The sequence below is a fragment of the Pinus tabuliformis genome, chromosome 9, assembly GCF_031772625.1.
Source record: "Pinus tabuliformis cultivar Carrire ecotype Pingquan chromosome 9, CPIR1, whole genome shotgun sequence".
Classification (NCBI taxonomy): Eukaryota; Viridiplantae; Streptophyta; class Pinopsida; order Pinales; family Pinaceae; genus Pinus; species Pinus tabuliformis.
In genome coordinates this window covers 1,175,413,149-1,175,432,086 of record NC_142307.1, presented here as the reverse complement: position 1 = coordinate 1,175,432,086, position 18,938 = coordinate 1,175,413,149, and the positions used below count along the sequence as shown (strand labels likewise).

The 18,938-nt window shown below is 38.1% G+C and overlaps 1 pseudogene; it reads left to right on the top strand.

Moving 5' to 3' along the window:
• LOC149152764 (pentatricopeptide repeat-containing protein At1g20230 pseudogene) overlaps positions 1-9,462 on the top strand; it is a 36,812-nt pseudogene extending 27,350 nt beyond the window's left edge.
• Positions 9,463-18,938: the final 9,476 nt, after the last annotated feature.

Below are 18,938 nucleotides of genomic sequence, written 5' to 3'. Positions count from 1 at the left end.
GTTTGTTGAAAAATAGTATTAATCAAAAAGGTAAGCATGTGCTTTGGAATAAAGTAGTGTGACACATCTTGCTGCCCATAGGCAACACCTTCCTTCCCTTGTAAAAGTTTTTCAAGTTTTTATATCTTATGTTGCACATCATGTTTTATTTGTTTTAATCCTTCATATCTTTGTGGGTGCAGGTCGAGAACGACTATGGTGGCTTCACTGGAAATTTCATTACACATAACCCTAACCTTCTAGCTATTAGGATAGGGTAGGATTAGTTGCATCTTATTTTTCCATTCCTTGCACTCATCTTGCACTCATTCCTTGTAGTTCATCCTGGTTTTTCTTATTATGGTTTTACATCCTATTTTCTTTAATCATTTTGTTCTCTTGCATTTTGATATTTTTTCCTGGTTTTGTGTTTTCTTTACTTTTGCTTTGTTTTCTTTCTTGTTGTGTTTTCCTTTCCTTTCCATGTCACGAATGATTGTTGTGCCTGGACCTATTGTGGCTTCCAAGTGTGTATGTGGTTGAAGTTCAAAGAGTCTTGTGACACTTCAACATTTGGCCAATCCTATGTATGGATTCCTTGTAATTGGTTGTATCTTTTGGCCAATGAAGTCTCGACGAAAAATAAGATCTGTCTGTAAGGAGATTTTTGGTCCAACCATGAACCTGTGTCCAATTTGGGAACCTCATGCCTATACTTAGTTTTTTGCTTTGGTGTTTTAAAGCTTATATGACTAGTAAAAATGGAGAAGGGAAAATAATCTAAATGAGAAAACCTAAATCAGAGGTCTTTATATGCTTCTTTGAAGGAACAACATCTCCTTCTCTCAATAAGCCATGATCCCTCTTCTGCCCCAAAAATAAATAAGTGTATATGCACAATTCTCTTTAAAAAAAAACAAAGGTGAAAGACGAGAAAGGCTTCCTATGCAGAGAGGTGAAGCAAGCAATTCCACCGGGGTACTGTCCGGGCTCGCTGGAAATGGAGCAATGTTTGTGTTCCTATGTGACTTCACTGAGGTATTGTCAAGACTTGTTGGCAGTGGAGCAACTCCAAAGATGAAAAACTATACTCTGAAAATCTTTAGCTCGTACCCTTCCCAATTTGAAACACTATGATCTAGCTAAATCTTATGTTGTGTTCAATTGAGAAAGCACAAAGGGGACAATGCCTACCCATGGGGTAAGTGGGGAAGCCAAATTAATCTACATGATGAATCAATACTCCCTGAAGGACCAAGGCCTTGCACTAAAATGAACCAAGACAAAGAAGCTGGTACTCAACTAGTGTGTCACTAAGTGTTGTAGTGACAACAATGCCCTCCAAAATTTTGGCCTATACTTAAATTTTGAAGCCTATTGTGGATCCTATGATTGATCATTCCTTAGTCACTTAGTTGGTAAGCTGATGATCTCAAGCTTCCTTCTTCGATCTTAAGAGTCGTTCACGCTTTTATCTTTATATAGCATGTGTCATCCTTAGGCGTGGGGATTATCAGTTGTTATGCAAAGGGATGTTTGTTTTGCTTCAAGGGGAAATATTTGTGAGAATGGGTTGCCCCCACCATGACATATTTCACACTCATTTCACACACTCTTACACAAGTGTCGCCTTTATCCTCCCAAAGTCTATCATCAAAGCCGCACTTGCCGTAAGATGCCACAAAGGTTGTTGTATTAAGCGAAGTATGTGTTATTTGTTCTGGATGGTCTATGTTGTATCACTAAGTGTTCAAGTTTGTGATCATAGTCAAGTTCTATCACTATTCACATCATTTCCACTGATCCCACACTTAGCCAAATTCTAGAGTTTCCCTAACAACGTAGCCTCATTCAGCTTTCCTAAACCACACACTTCGCATCTGCAACCCTCATGATTTTCCCTTTCCTGCTGGAACTATGTAATGTGTAGAAATCCCAACCTCCCTTGGAATCCAAAACTACACAGTGGCTTCCTCCAGTTTCCTTCCCTCAGCTAGAACCCACTGTCTCCAAAAACTATGCAGTTTTGTCCTTCGGGCATCTCAGTTGCCCTCCCGAAGTTGCGCAGATGTATCCTTCCAGGGCCTCATCCCGCAATAGTTACTGCCCGATTAAACTATGAAATTGTATGTTTCCATGGCCACAAAGAAGGATGACATGCTAGATTACTCTCAAGGAGCTTAGGAGAAAGATAATAAGACCAAGAAACCTAGGGTATGACAAAAGATTGGGACCGCATGAAGACTCCATCTGATGCATACCCCTTTGGAGGGTAGGTATGGAAAATGAAACACATATTTTTAAATTCACATCTTAGTGTAGCATGAAGGGCTGCTTATCATTGTCATATCATTATGTCTTCAATGACATGCATGGTTGCAAGCACTAACAATCATTCCACGTGTTTCCTATAAGTGTCTTGCTCCCTTTCGTTTGTTGGATCAATTATCATCTTTTGACATGTTTGGTTGTTATGTCATGTTTGAAAACCATTTTGGTGACCTTTAAGGTTGGCCTTTGTGTATACAATTTGTACTAGCCATGTAAACACCTATCACACTCATACACAAAGTTTTAAGCACTGTCACACAACTATCGTCACGGTTGTCCCAAGGTCTATCTCAAGTGTTGCACTTGTCACTTTTTGCTATAGACAATCTCACAGAGGGTCATACTTTGTCTTGTTGATATGGTGGTATATGTTTTCATGTCGTCAAAGTATGATAAGTGTGTGATCACAATGTCAAGTCCCTCACAAGTTCACTTGCCTCCTACACTTAGCCATTTTCTTGAAAATCCTTTTGACCAGACAACTTTGTTTCACCAAAACCCAACTGAGTTGCACTGCACAGTCTTAGCCTATAAGGCCCTATCCTAGGGTCTTCTAACAGATCTATTTCTCTGGAATTTAAATGTAATAAGAGGCAATGATTTACTTTCTTACAAGACTTTTTAAACAATGAAAATTTTACCATTTACATTCTAATCCCTATAACTTATAGTGAACATTTCATTTCAATAAATTTACATGAGTAATCTATAGAGGAATACCTATACTGGTGGCTGGTGGAGATGCCTTTGAGCTGTTGCTCCTACTGAACGCTCCTCTTGACTAACCCAACTAGATTTACTTCCCAACCAACTAGGAAATAATTCCTAGCCCAGGAAACCTCCACAGGTTCCCTAGCCCTCCGATCCAAAGTCCAACCAGATGTAGTGTGAGTCCAAGACCAAGATAATCAATATTTCCCTCTTCTCAACAAACCCAAGAAACCTCCACACGTTCCTTAGGTCTCCAAAATCACAACAATCCTATAATCACAGACAGCCCCCAAAGACCCAAGCATGGCCCAACATCCCCCTTCTCCCTTCCTCCTTCCCCTTTTATGCCCTTCCTCTCTTCTCCACCTCAACCACCTCTCATTAATGTCATTAATTTCTCCTTCATCCTTACAATTGACTTCTCTTCTCCCAAGTAAATCTGAGAGTACATTTGGAAATGTGATATGAATATAAAATTGGGTAATTAATGGGAGAGGACCATGTCTTCTCCCAAGTAAATGTGAGAGTACATTTGGGAATGTGAGATGATGACCATGTCTTCTCCCAAGTAAATGTGAGAGTACATTGGGGAATGTGAGATGAATATATATATTGATAATTAGTTGGAGAGGACCATGTCTTTTCCCAAGTAAATGTGAGAGTACATTGGGGAATGTGAGATGAATATATATATTGATAATTAGTTGGAGAGGACCATGTATTCTCCCAAGTAAATGTGAGAGTACATTGGGGAATGTGAGATATATATAATTTGAAATAATGGAAGGAGACCATATCCTACCTAAAATTCAATTTGAGAAGGCAAGTTGGGAAAAAATAGAAATAATGAATTTTATATTAGTAAATAAATTTATAGTTTCCAAAATGAAGGTATTCACCAATATTTTCAGGTAATGTAAACATTAATAAAATTTGCAGGATAAGATTTAAGTCGGGCATTACATACACCCCTCCTTCAAAAAACTTTGTTCTGGAGTTAGAATGAAAAGATACAGGGAGTTCGAAAGCATAGCAAACCAGAGAGAGTTATAGCAGTAAAATTTGATAAGTCAGACAATGACATTACTTCCCATCAAGAGTCTCCAACTTATCTATATCCTCCTATCCATCCTGACCTACTTCCGTTCCCACCCTATTCGTCCTCTGCTGCTTTATCAGTGGAAATGGCCATACTAACCACTGATAAAACTGTCATGGTGGAAGCATCGAATAAATCGACCTAACTTCCCCAACAAGCAATTGGAAATCATAATCACACATTTAGGGGAGTGTGTCCACCACTGCCCTCCCACGATTCTAGGTTTTAGAGGATACACAGTGGGAAATTCCTCCACACCCCCTTACAACTAGGGTCAAAGCCCTAATACGGACCACACTACAAAGCTAGTTTGACTTGTCATCGAATAATCCAGTCAGGTCGTCTTGCCACCTGTCATTTGCATTTTACTCATGTAATATGAGTGCATATCAAGTAGAGACCAAATGTAATAGAACAATGTACATTATACCTTCCTCATGAGATGTCTCGACTTTCCCTCAATGGAAGAGTAGATCTCGACTATCATATAGTTCTTTCCCCCTGTGGGTTAGCTCTCATTCATGCATTTATATAACAACAAGATATATAATCATCATGTTATTAAGTCTAGTATCCATGTGTCAATCTTGTAGTTCATCATAATTTCACTAAGTCATTCATTTAAACAAATCATATCCTCTTGAGCCATATATGAAACAAAATAATTCTGATAAGTCACGCACTAGATAATTCACCACTAAGTGAGTCATACATTTAGGCCATACATCAACCATTTCCTTCATAAATATCAAATCTATTAGTAGTTTCACGTGTCCAACCAAATGCATCAATATTACATAATGTTCATAAATAATAACATGGAACTGTAAAATAGAGCCTTAGTATGGGTAGCTATCTAAGTCAAAATGGGCATCACAGATGCTCATGTGAAAACCTTGTGCAACCCCTCAATGACAATTAGAGTTGAAACAGATTCAACTGTCCACCATGGAAAATATCATTTGAACCCGGATATGCTATAAGGTGGTACCAAAACCAAAATAATGGCAAGCAATAGATTAGTGCACTATCAATTCCACTAGAAGGTGCTAGGATAAGTTTCATGCGTATAATTTCTTTAATACCTTAGTGGATATAAAAGTCCCACTCTTTGACATATTCCCTGCACATCATTGTTAATTCAGAATGAACACATGAAGAAGCCATTACAAGATATGTGTTGTTTTATTTTCTAAAAGTAAAATATCGTATCATGTCTTGTAATGGTACGAGCATGAATTGTTATTTGTTATCCTTGAAAGGCATAATATCATTATATTGAGTTTGTATAATATCCTATGCCTATTAGGTGGGTCAAATTAGGATTTAATATATTATTTAAACACTACCATAATCCTGATCGACAAGACTAGTCTAATGGATGACAAATGTCCATAATGTATTAGATTGGCGACATTTAAACGCATTCATTGATAACACCCCTTTGCGAAGAGTTGCTGGACAAGTGTTCGTGACAACTTCAGGTCACTACTCTGGGAGGCCATTCACTATCACGTTGCTTTTCTTGATGAATGTGGATCTCTTGTTTTGAGCCTTTATTGCATTTTTTTTTTTTTTTGGTATTGCATTTGGGCCACGATAGCAGATGCTCCCTTTGAAGGTCTTTTTAGGGTTTGTAGAGTTCTTTCAAATATTGGCTATTAATGAGGCCTCTGCCAAAGTTAGGGCTAAGATATTCAATATTACCCTATTGGGGCACTGTGAAACTTATTTTACTTGGCTTGAAGCTAGCACGTAGCATTTGGCTAAAGAACTTCAATGCCTCTTCGGCAAGCCCATTATGGGAGCATCCCCCAACTATTGCATTTCATGAGGATTCATCCCTTTTAGGCATGATGTCAAACAGTGGCAGAACATTATTTATTATCCCACAGTTTGCATACAAAGTAACGAGGGCATTCCATATAGAGTTATATGAGCATAATACTGTTTTGATGATTCATATGTCCACAATGCATAGGAACAAGTCTCAATGCAATTGACATTTCCATTGCCATTGCCTACCTGTGCCCTCATGACAGGGTATGCCCTTTGTTGATTCTCATGACAACAGATATCATTTGAATAACAGTTTTGCATGTGAAGAGATTTCATGTGATATGGGAATGAGACAACACATTCCATTTGAGATGCACCGCTAGCCATGCGAGTAGCTAAGTTTCTAAAGTATTGTGTGTGTGTTCTTACATGAATCCAAAGATATCTGTTGCATGTTCTCATCTAGGGCTTTTGAGAGATCTATACTGTTTTTGTTATTGCGAAGATTTTTTTTTTTTTTTTAAGCTGCATTTCATAATAAATGCTTTATTTTATGTCTAAAATAATGTTGTTTCAACTTTCAGTCCCCAAGGCACTTGTTTTATTGGTTACTATTTATGAATTATAATCATTAATGACACTATTTTCTGAAATTGATGTGGATCCTCATGTTGCTGAAAAGATTGAGAATGATGACTATGATGATGAAAAAACAATGTATAGTAGAAAGACCCCATAAAATAAAGCAATCAGGTAACCAGAGTAACCTGCGAATGGACAACAACCCTGTGGTAAGCAAGAAACAACCAGAGAGGGAGGGATTGAAATGGAATGTACAAATTCAGGCCAACAAGGATAGCCAGAGCCATAAGATGAGTGGCTCAAGTCATATAATTACCAGTTTTGTTCCTTGGAGACCTCCAGTGAGTCCCGAATGTAAAGTATTTAGAGACAATGAACAACAACAGATAGATTTGAACAAGATTCAGGCCAAGCCCATATCCTTGTCTCACCAAAATGTAAGCAAACTAGGATGTATAAGATAAATTGAAGATAAATTTGTAGATAATTCACTGTTTATGCAACATGCCTTGCCTTTTGGATCTTATGTAAGAAATAGTTTTCATCAATTTGAGAATTACTATTTGGGACAACGTTTTTCCAAAAATATAACGAGGCAAAATATTTTCGTACCTACTAGCTGTTGTTGGATGGAACTTGTAGCAGGACAATCTACTTTGCTTATTTGAAGGTTTTGTAATATAGCAACATGTTTGTAAACCTGAATTTCTGTATTTGTACAGCAGAAATCAAAATATCGAGGTGATGTTAAGGTGAAGTTTGAAACATCAAGATAAGAATTCATGAAGGATATCAACAAGTTGAAAATGGTTTGTCATTTTTTGTTGCATTGCATCTTTTACTCAAATTTGTTCTTGCAATAGTGTTAAATTATGAAGCGGATTTTAGTTCAATAACTTGTTAAGTAATGGTGTAGCGATGATTTTTGCAGCCAAGAAGCAACTCACAATTCAAGTAATGGAATTGCAATACGTACCCAAATAGGGCTCTAAACCAAATGCAATAGGAAGGACTGAGTGGAGATAGTTACACCTTTCCAATCGTCCTCAAGGCATGCGTTGAGATTGCGGCTCTGGAGCAGGGCGAGGAAATTCACAGGTCAGTAGTCAGAGGTGGACTAGATTTGCATGTCAATGTGGCTAATGCCCTTATATCCATGTATTGGAAATGTAGGAGAATTGAGAATGCACGCCAAGTGTTTGACAAAATGTCTGTGTGAGATGCAGTTACATGGAACACCATGATTGCAGGGTATTTCGAAATTGGGAATTGTGAAGAGGCCGGAAATCTATTCGACGAAATGCAGATGGGAAAGTCGAAACCTGATGTGATAACTTGGAGTGCGATGATATCCGGGTATGAGCAGAATGGTCACGACAATGATGCAGTGAGGTCTTTCTCTAAAATGCAGCTGGCTGGTGTGAAAGCCAATTCAGTCACTATTGCCAGTGTTCTCGCTTCTTGTGCAGATTTAGCAGCGCTGCAATGGGGCAAGGAAATCCATAACTATATGAGAAAAAATGGATTTTAATGATATGTTTTTGCGGGGAATGCACTGATTCACATGTATGCAAAATGCGGAAAATTGGATGACGCATACGAAGTGTTTTCCAATATGCCAGAGAGAGATCTGATCTCATGGAATGCAATAATTTCATGTTATGCATTGAACGATTATTTTGATGAGGCGTTGGGAGTCCGGACACTTTGATCAACTTCAGATGATTGGAATGAACCCAAATGTAATTACATGTAGTGCAGTGATTGCAGGGTATACTCAATTCGATCATAGTGTTGAAGCCTTGAAAAGGCTCTTTAGTTGAATGCAACTTGCAGAGGTGAAGCCTAACTCTGTTACCATAGCAATTATTTTGCCTCCATGTGCTGACTTGGTGGCTCTGCAGCGTGGTAAGGAGCTTCATAACTACACAATAAGAAATCATTCAGAGTCAAATGTCATTGTGGGGAATGCTCTTATAGACATGTATGCCAAATGTGGAAGTTTAGAATGTGCACGCAGTGTGTTTGACAAAATGGTTGAAAGAGATGTGATATCATAGAATGAAATTATTGCAGGGTATCGAATGCATGGGCATGGGGAGGATGCCTTGACATTTTTTTTTTTTTTTTTTGTAATGCAACAGGCAGGCATTAAGCTAGACCATATCACCTTCATTGTTGTTTTGTCTGCATGCAGTCATGCTGGGCTTGTGGATGAAGGCTGGAGATATTTTGATTGCATGACTCAGGAGTATGGTATCTTTCCCAGGGTTGAGCACTATGCCTGCATGGTTGACATTCTTGGCCGTGCTGGGCAGTTGGACGAGGCATACAACCTAATCAAAAGGATGCCACAAAAACCTAATGCTTGTGTATGGGGGGCCTTGCTTGGTGCATGCAGAAAACATTACAACATAGAGCTAGCAGAATGTGCTGCGAAACACCTTTATGAGCTGGAGCCTAAAACCACTGGAAACTATATTCTGCTATCAAATATTTATGCTGCATCTTGCAGGTGGGAAGATGCAGCAAAAGTAAGAACACTGATGAAAGATAGAGGGTTAAACAAGAAGCCGAGATGCACATGGATTGAGGTCAAGAACAAACTTTATTCATTCGTTGTAGGCGACACTTCACACCCATAGTTAAATGAAATCTATTTGACGTTAGACAGTTTGGTTGGGAAAATGAAAGCAGAAGGCTATGTGTCGGACACAAATTTTGCATTGCATGATGTGGATGAGGAGGAGAAGGAACACATCCTTTATGGTCATAGCGAGAAGCTAGCCATTGCTTTTGGTCTTATGAGCACACCCCTTGGGATGTCTATCAAGATCACCAAAAACCTTCGAGTATGTGGTGATTGCCATAGTGCAACCAAATTTATTTCCAAAATTGCTGGGTGAAAAATCATTGTAAGGGATTGGAATCGTTTTCATCATTTTGAAGATGGCTTATGTTCTTGTGGGGATTATTGGTGAATTTAATTGGAAGAGGTGACAATGATGAGATTACTTGAGTAAATTTTTCCTTGCGCTTGTTGCCAGGCACTGGGTACCCCTTTATTCAGAATTCCAATCTTGGAAATTGAAAGCATAATGACATTCCAATGCAAGAGATTCAATCATGCAGGTTCGGTGACTTGAGGGACATAACTTATTTTGGGGAGACAGGGTTATTGCCATTGTTTCAAGGATCTGCCTCATTCTATGAGGTTTATTAATGATTGCAAAATGAGAGAGGCAACATGATCGGCTTGTGCCATATCAACTTCTGCCTTATGTTTATTCTTAGCATAAGATGTGCTAGTTTTACTACTGAAGGTAGGTTTCGTGGGGGGGGGGGTTCATAATAATGACACTGGAATGCTAACAGTGTGTTTTAGTGCAGTTTGTGAGTTCAAAAACATGAACTTTAGCATAGTTGCATATGACAAATCTGGAAATTAGATTTTGACTTTTGTGGTGATGGATTAACAAAGCTATAGTAACATCTCTTTATTCCGCTGAGGGTAAAAGAATTCTTCATTTTCTACTTTCTCCATTCTCTAGATGCAAGGAAATTTGGGTATTGAATTTTATGGTCAGTTATGACTCAAACAAAGTGAAAACTCCACAAACATCCTTTTCATCTTGTAGGAGGGAATAAGTAATATATGAAAGTTAAGAGATTAAAGAACTTACCACTGTCATGAGATCAGCCCTTCACATACTTGTCAAGGAATCTCCACTGATTCAATATAAGCATCTTTACAAACTAGGAATAGGTTTCTAAAGTTGCATTGCACTTTCAAAGTACTGTGTAGAAGGGCTTGGTCCTAGTTTCTAGGATAAGCTATAAGAACATTGGATAACTCATAATCACCTTTATGGGAAGCCCAATAACATCTATCAGGAAATCCATGACCTTCTATACTTTATGCATTGAAATGCAGATATTCGTGGGTTGTTCCTAAGAAGCTCCTTAATCTTATCTTCCAAGAGGCCAAACTTGTTAAATGCTTCAATTTATTTTCCAAAAATTCATGTGATTTAGACATAATTGTTTAAGAACATCGACAAATTTTTTTGAGGGTTTTTTCAATACCCTTTTTTGATCTAATACATCAGTAGTGGATGGTGTACGTTGATAGGAATGATCATAGGTTAACAATTAAAAAAAAAAATATGTACAAGAAATTTAAAATAAATTTTATTGAAATTATTAGGGTCACAGTTATATAAATATATTATTGAAATTAGTGCAATTGAACTACCTGAAATTACGTCAATATTATTCCTTTATATTTATACCGAGCACTTATCATCCAAGTTATGATAATTTAAATTACAAAACTTCCATAAGTTGGAGATACATAATCTTTAATACATAAGCGCACCCATGATCAGTTTTTGCCAATATACCTCCAACAACCGTCGCTTAGTATTTGTCATATAATTATTTGGACATTGGCTTAGCTCTTTATGGCCCTTCTTGGAAGCATTTGCGTAAATTTTTGCATACAATACATCAAGCAATGTTATAGACAACCAAACTTAGGAAATTTAACCTTCACAAAAAATTAGGGCCGAAATAGAAAAAAGGAACTTGGGTTGTCATGTTGATAAAAGCAATGGAAAAATCGTGATTCTCCTTGTAGAATATATTTGACTACATTGACAACATGAATAGCCCACACACTTTTGCACCTAGAGTGTTTTTCTAGCAACCAAGCTTGTTGGCATGTATGCTTGCTCTAGAAGTATGAAGTATGCATGTCAGGTGTTTGATAACATTCCCAAGAAAAATGTTTTCACATAGAGTGCGACTATCCGAGGTTATGTCAGGGATGGACACTGCCAGGGAGCCCTCAAGTCGTATTATTAAATGCAACTAGAAGAACCAAAGCGTGGTATTGTGGTATGGCACGAGGTTTGTATGGCGCAAGTCCCGGTTTTGAGATGGTAAAGATGTTAACTTTTCATTTGTTGTCTATATCCCAGGTTTGCAGTCAACAACGGTGAAAAATCCTATTGCTCCTGTAGATTCGATCCCAGTGGTAAGTTTAGCTGATACTAGTGCTTCGGGTGATATTGAGTCTCTAGCTAGAAGTCCTGTGGCATCCTCTGTATCTCATCAAGCCTGGAAGCCCGCACCATGTCCAAAACCAAAATCCCTGTTGGAAATACAACAGGAAGAACAGAAACAAAAAGCAGAAATAGAGAAGGTTGCTTCTGAAGTTGCTATTTTGCCGATGCCAACTAATCTGCCAAGTACAGGATCAGGTCCTTGGACTGGACCTGTCGTTGGTTCAGAAGTCAAATCTTCAAGAGATGTTCAGCAGGATGTGAAATCTATTGCCCGTGTTATACGCTCTAGTTCTAGAAATTTGGAAAGTGTTTCTTCCACCAAATCCAAGAGGAGTCACTTGCATGATCTGCTAGCAGAAGAAGTTTTAGCAAAAACAGGCCAACAAACTGAAGCTTGTGTCACTGTCAATGTCGAGAAGTCTCTTGGACTATTTACGACACTTGTAGTTTCATCGCCTGTTGAGGTTACTACTGCAGATGATAGCGAATTTGTTGAGGCCAAAGATACAAAGAGGAACAGGAAGAGGGCACCAAAGGGAAAGGGTGGCCCAAGTAAAATACCTATGACTGCTTCTTTGGAACCTCCTATATCATCTGTTCAACTCGAGAAAAGAAAAAGCTCTCATCAACTTCAGTAGGAAAAGGAAGTATTACCTGCTCCACCTGCTGGTCCATCTCTAGGAGATTTCCACCCATGGAAAGTAGAATCTTCAAGCTCTCCACCAGCTCCAGCTTGGTCAGTTGATACACTTAAGCAGGAAAAAACTACATCACTGAGAGACATTAAGAAAGAGCAGGAAAGAAAACTCTCAACTTTGGTCAACTCCCAACCACAGGTTGCTGCTGCACCCAAAGTACAGACAAATCGGAGCTCAAGTGGAAATAGTTCTATGTGGCAGCACTCGACATTCTCACAATTGCCAAAAATGGTGGCTCCATCACAAAGCATCACCATCCCTTCTAATAATTCCAGGTCTAAGACTGAAGATGAACTCTTTTGGGTTTGGTCAAACAGACAAAGCTAGAAACTGATCAATTTTGAAAAGCCCTAAAACTCAAGCTTTGGGTTCTGAGGTTGAAAATATCAAGTCAGAGACACTGAACATTGAATTTTCAGTCTTAGCTTCCAGATCTAATGAACAAAGCCAAAAGCAGAAAGGCCAAAAGAAGTAGAAAACAAAGTGCAAACTAAAACTGAGCCTTTGAAACTGAGCAAAGAAACACATTTATGTCATGTTGGACTTTGAAGGTTTGGGTAGTTTTGAGCGGACAAAACAAGAAGATATGCTACTATCTGTTCTTAATTCAGTCATAAGAAATTTAACAATATTCAACAAGGACTTTCATTTGGACAAAGAGACAGAAGTAGCCTTTGATCGCTTCCAGAATGGGATCAGCTTGGTTAAGCAGGATAAGGAGAAAATATCTTCAAGGGAAATGATTGTAGTTTTTTCTTTTTCAATTTAAAAATAATTTGTTATATGAATATATTTTAGGATTATAAGTCCTTATGAGGGTTACAAGCTCTTTATAACGGAATTTGGGGTTTAGTGGGATTTGGGTCCATATTTTGAACCAAAGCTCTGATACCATGTGTAAGGCCCTATCCTAGGGTCTTCTAACAGATCTATTTCTCTAGAATTTAAATGCAATAAGAGGAAATGATTTACTTTCTTACAAGACTTTTTGAACAATGAAAATTTTACCATTTACATTCTAATTCCTATAACTTATAGTGAACATTTCATTTCAATAAATTTACATGAGTAATCTATAGAGGAATACCTGTACCGGTGGCTGGTGGAGATGCCTTTGAGTTGCTGCTCTTGCTAAGCGCTCCTCTTGAATAACCCAACTGGATTTATCTCCTTGCCAACTAGGAAATAATTCCTAGCCCAGGAAACCTCCATAGGTTCCCTAGCCCTCCGAGCCCAAGTCCAACCAGATGTAGTGTGTGTGTCCAAGACCAAGATAAACAATATTTCCCTCCTCTCAACAAACCCAAGAAACCTCCACAGGTTCCTTAGGTCTCCAAAATCACAACAATCCTAAAATCACAGCCAACCCCCAAAGACCCAAGCAATACCCAACATCCCCCCTTCTCCCTTCCTCCTTCCCCTTTTATGCCCTTCCTCTCTTCTCCACCTCAACCACCTCTCATTAATGTCATTAATTTCTCCTTCATCCTTATAGTTGGCTTCTCTTCTCCCAAGTAAATATGAGAGTGCATTTGGAAATGTGATATGAATATAAAATTGGATAATTAATGGGAGAGGACCATGTCTTCTCCCAAGTAAATGTGAGAGTACATTTGGGAATGTGAGATGATGACCATGTCTTCTCCCAAGTAAATGTGAGAGTACATTGGGGAATGTGAGATGAATATATATATATGATAATTAGTTGGAGAGGACCATGTATTCTCCCAAGTAAATGTGATAGTACGTTGGGGAATGTGAGATGAATATATATATTGATAATTAGTTGGAGAGGACCATGTCTTCTCCCAAGTAAATGTGAGAGTACATTGGGGAATGTGAGATGAATATATATATATAATTTGAAACAATGGAAGGAGACCATATCCTACCTAAGATTCAATTTGAGAAGGCAAGTTGGAAAAAAATAGAAATAATGAATTTTATATTAGTAAATAAATTTATAGTTTCCAAAATGAAGGTATTCACCAATATTTCTCAATATTTTAAGGTAATGTAAACATTAATAAAATTTGCAGGATAAGATTTAAGTGGGGCCTTTGTGTATACAATTTGTCCTAGCCATGTAAACACCTATCGCACTCATACACAAAGTTTTAAGCACTGTCACACAACTGTCATCATGGTCGTCCCAAGGTCTATCTCAAGTGTCACACTTATCACTTTTTGTTATAGACAATCTCACAGAGGGTAATACTTTTTCTTGTTGATATGGTGGTATATGTTTTCATGTCGTCAAAGTATGATAAGTGTGTGATCACAATGTCAAGTCCCTCACAAGTTCACTTGCCTCCTACACTTAGCCATTTTCTTGAAAATCCTTTTGACCGGACAACTCTGTTTCACCAGACCCCGACTGAGTTGCACTGCACAGTCTTAGCCCTCAATGATGCTGCTCTGCTTCCTTGAACTGTGCAGTGTGTAGAGAATGTCCTCCATGATAGTTGCACTACACAATCCCAGAGTTGAGCAGATTGCCTTCCTTCCCAGAATTGTGCAAAAGTTGCCTCAATCCTGACCTGAACTGCGCATTTCTCATGATTAGTCATCAAGCCTCCTTCTGACTACTAGAACCCCACAATGCATAGATACCTAGCCTGATTTTCCTCCCAAACCTGCACATAGGTATACCCCTAGTGTCGTCCCTTAGACGAGACTCATTGCTCCCAGAAATTGTGTAGAACTGTCCTATTTGGTCCCTCTACTACCTGATCCTATCTTATATTAGAAAAATGCTAAAAAATACCTCCCAGGGTCTCACCTTGCAGCTGCCATTGATGATCTCAACTGTGCAATCCTGCCTCCCAATGGCCTTTGTGCAATTTTTCCTTGCAGTGAAGACTGTGCTATGAAGTTCCTCAGTCAAGCCTAAGCTGCGCACTGTGTAGTCTCAATGACCCATGTCCATTCATGTCACTTGAAACTACACAATACATATTTGTTGGGCCCTCTTCCTAGCCTGTCATCTATCCCAAGCCCAGTCCATGGTTAACAATGCATCATCTTAGACTAGGAGGTTTTAGATTTGATGTCATTTCATCATGAGTGAATTGTAGGAACATGTACACTGTTAGATGATGGTGAGATGATGAAGGAGATGAAGAAGGAGCAAACATGCTAGAAAAATTGATTGTAGCTGGATGGACGAAAGAAGCTCATCAATAAAAAGTGAAGGGAACACATGCATGCAACCGCTTTTCAATACCAAGATCATTGAATACCTTGCAACATCAAGCCATGCAGAGGAGAAATGAAAACACATCCAAGAACACATCCATCACTCTACAGTAACAACAACTTGACATTGCCACCATAGTTAGCTAGTCCATATCAGTAGTGTCATGTCAAGTTGAGTCATGAGCTGTAAAGGCCACATCACTATTATGGGCCATATCTATTGTAAATTAAATGTAATGTAAAGTGAAAGTCCAATGGACACAAAAGAATATGAAGAGTCATGTCAGTTGAAAAGTCATAGGAATTTGAACGGTCATGAGGGTAGTCCAAGAGTCATAAGGGTCAAGCATCACCCTTGGTTATATATACCCCTCCCATTGTATGAGAAAGGAATTTTCACCTTGGCTCCTCCCACAAAGCATAGAGAGTTTTAGTCAGTTCTTTGAGGAGCAAGGAGTGGCTCCAATGTCCCACTACTGGAGTTAGTGATGTATAATTTACATATGTGTCTTGTAACTTTTGCTCAATACAAAAGCCTATGCAAGCCAACATGTTTTCATGCATGTCTTATGAATTTTTGTAAGACAATTCTTTCGACATTTGTAATTCATGTTTGTTTCATATGTACTAAGATAGTTGAACTATTTCGGTTGTTTTAGTACTGAACTTGTTGGGAATGTGTTGTATTGGTTATCATTGTTTTCTCATCCTTGTGGACTACTCGCAAGATACTAGATAGACCCTCCTCGCTTACTGGTTGTAATGACCATCACATCCATTGTGGATTACTCTGTTGGATGATGGATGAATCTTTCCTAGTACTTTGGTTTTAAAGGTTGTCGCATCCGTTGTGGTCTATTACGCTGGATGCTAGACAGACCTTCCTGGCTCACGTGTCTGTCTTCTTGGGTGGTATTATTACTTCTCACTTAAAGGCTCACGTTTCTCCCCCATTTTGCAGTAAGAGAACCTTGACACAATTACGCTACACACTCACCAGTCACACTTACCTTGCTATTTGAAGATACCAGTGTAACACTCTCATGTGCTGATAGTGAGAGCCAAGATATATCTCTAAGTATATGGCAACCAGGCCTTTATACTGGATGGGAATCCTACACTAAACGGTGTGAGGTCTAATTGGGACTTCATATTGGGGAGATCCCCTTGGTTGATGGATTTCCAACACTTTCAATAGGTTCATATAAACTTATGAGGTATCGCACATTGTATATGCAAACTACATTGAAACAAATATCTTTAAAAAATGAAGCATGATAATTCCAAGAATGTAAGAACCAAGCAAGGAAATGAGCATAAAGAAAATACTAATTATATTGCAAGGAAGGTCGTAAATTATCTAAAAGAAAATTACACTAGAGAAAACTACAATAAAGTAAATGAGTATAAAGGAAATTAATAGAAAGTAACTTTGCATAAATAAAAATATTCTTATAACAAGAAATAACAAACCATAAATCAAACTATTATAGTGACAAACCATAAAGAAAACTATTCTAATTTCAAATCATATAGAAAAAAAAAAGGAAATACAAGAAAGTAAATGCATGCTAGAAATGTAAGTACAAGAATTACAAAAATAAAACCACAACTCTCGGAAGAAATTAAACCAACAACTATCCTTTCCATAGGTAGAGGGGATTTAACCTCCATTGCAGCTCCAAAATAGGCCCAAACCATGAAGTAAGTAATGGGGTGAATCCCTCAAGATAAAAACAATATTTTCAACAAGAAACTTGAACCAAAAGTCTATATTACTTCCAAATTCGATTTACAAAAATGATGACCACTGAATCCTCTAGAGGATAATTCAAATTTTCCTTGAAAAATAATCACATCTAAGTTTAGAAACCCCTTGATTGATGATATTTGTCTGAGAACTCCTAAAATAATGCAACTTGTTTTTTGGGATTACTCCAGTCTTATGGAGAAGGTGAATGAATATAATCCCTTAAAAATATCAATAGTAATCAAGTTAGTTTCGAGTAATGAATAAGAGAGATCAATATTGTCTTCTTGATTGGTTTCCTGCACTTAACATATGGGGATCATATTATATCCAATAATAAAAAACATAAATCACTCTAAGATCAAACATATGTCACATTTCAACTAAATTAAGTTAGTTAATATAGTTAGATAAACATGTAGTCACATTAATATTTATGATTAATATTGATTAATATGATTAATAGTTATTGCCCCTTTAGATAGTTTTTGGCTACAAAACTATGCGAAAGCACCAGTGATGTTTTTTGAAAGAGAGGTTCTGATTCAAATAGGTTCTTGTTTTATGAATTGTAGGAAAATAAATTTCATATATCTAATCAAAAGAATAGCTCCCAACTAAGGCAAATAACTAATTAGATTTGTTGTGGTGATAAAAGGAAAAGGAAAAGAAGCCATCAACAAACCAACACCACCTCAAGACCTACCTGGACCTTATATTGTGGAACAAAAAGCGCAGACTCCAGTACTGACAATCGATCTGCCTGAGGTAAATAAATTTTATACTGATTTTTACACAAAGGCTGTCATATGCAGATTCAATGGCTTCTGGCCCAAAACAGATGCATTACAACAATGGATCTTTTCCACATGGAAAACAAATTGTGATCTCCATTTATGCTCCAAAGGTTTTTTTATTGTCAGTTTCGACACGGTCAAGGAAAGGGAATATGTCCTCCATGAGGGTCCATGGTTCTGGGGCAATGTAGGACTCTTCATGATTCCCTAGTTCCCAGGTTTTGATGCCACTACTATGGTGGTTTCCAAAATGCCGATATGGGTCAGACTACACAACCTCCCACTACATTTTTGGCTACCCAGAGTCTTCGAAGGAATGGGGAGTACGATAGGAAAATACCTCAAGATAGACATGGAAAGAGTTTCAAGAGGCATACATACTTTTGCGAGAATTTGTGTAGAGGTAGACCTTAGTCAAGGCTTACCCGATAGCATAATTCTGATCCATAATAACACACAGTGGAAACAACCATTAGATTATGAGAATACGACATTCAGGTGTCGTGGCTGTCAACAAACAGGTCACCTTCTCAGTAACTGCCCGCAAGTCAAAAAAGACACCAAAAGAAATAAGAAGCAATCACAAAAACCAAGAGGCTGACAACGCACAGAGAATCTATATGAAGTAGCAAAGGATGAGGAGGCAACTATCACTCCACTAGTTCCCAATGATGGGACAATTGAGGAGGTAGCTACGGAAACCATTCCCAAGACACACAAGGTGCCAAAAACTAAGGAATCTATAGCACAAGATCTAATGGACTCTTTGCCAGAGAAGATACCAGACATAACAGACACAGTGGAGCCAAAAGACATCATTCTCCAGACCACTCCGATTCAGACAAAGACAATCCTCACCCCGCGGAGGACACTTCTCTAGTACTTTTTTCGTCCTCACCAACACAAGGGGAGTGGCGAAAGGTTGAGAAGAAAAAAGGGAGAAAA